The sequence below is a fragment of the Brassica oleracea genome, chromosome C3 (genome assembly GCF_000695525.1).
Source record: "Brassica oleracea var. oleracea cultivar TO1000 chromosome C3, BOL, whole genome shotgun sequence".
Classification (NCBI taxonomy): Eukaryota; Viridiplantae; Streptophyta; class Magnoliopsida; order Brassicales; family Brassicaceae; genus Brassica; species Brassica oleracea.
Window position 1 is genome coordinate 61,731,124 of NC_027750.1, and position 1,022 is coordinate 61,732,145.

A 1,022-nucleotide genomic window follows, 5' to 3' on the forward strand; every position below is an offset into this window, starting at 1 on the left:
GGTAAAAGTTTTAGAGTCACAACAGACTTTGTATAGCCAAGCCCAATAAACCAAGCACCCAACGTAACATCCCCATTTGCCTATTAGTGCAGAAAATGACTTGATCATTATATAGTAGCATCGAGAAGTTAGATGGAGAATGAGGTATGAATACAAAGTAGACAAAACAGTTAAAATCTTACTGATTATGGGAAATATAAGAAATCAATTCTCTTGAAATGACGTATAACTGTCCAATAGCGTGACAGAAGTACTTTTTCCTGTTCTCACCAAACTTCCAATTCTAAATGTATATATAAATCTATTAGAGTTATTGCCAGCGCTCTGTTGCGATATTTGTTAGCTAAAATAATCCATCCAACATAATAGGAAAAAGAAACCAACGAAATTATAAAGCTAACCATCAGCTGAGATGCTTTTGCTGTCCTGACACATTGCAACCTTAGTGATTTCACTGTCAAAAGTAACAAACTAAGCAGTCATATACATCCGAGATATTTATTTACAAACAGTTCTTAGCACAGAAAAAGCATATTATTATGTTACGGATGATAAGTTTGATGCATAAATACAATTTATAATTTTTTTCAACTGAACATTTGTGCCTACTGAATTACCTTACAACACCCACTGCATTGTGATTTTGGCATTTTAAAGCTGAGAATCAACATTGGAGCTTGCGTTAGCATTTGGAACATGAAATATAGCACCATCAATTTCCAGTGTTGTGCAAAAGAACTTTGCTAGTAAAGTAATCGTGATTAGTAATTCTTTACATCTTAGTGTCGCGTGTCGTACAACTTCAAAACGATATACATTTACAATCGACGGCTCTCAAAGATGGACCGCAAACCATCTAATGATATGCTTACCTCGTCGTATAAGTAATCCATGTCACTTCCCTCCCATGGGTAACGTCGCTGGTGCAGATCAATTCCCTCCACCTCTTCCTCATCATTAGGATGCTCTGCAATATACCCTCTGTAAGGTTCAAATTTATGTCGCTAGAATTATCAGAGAAA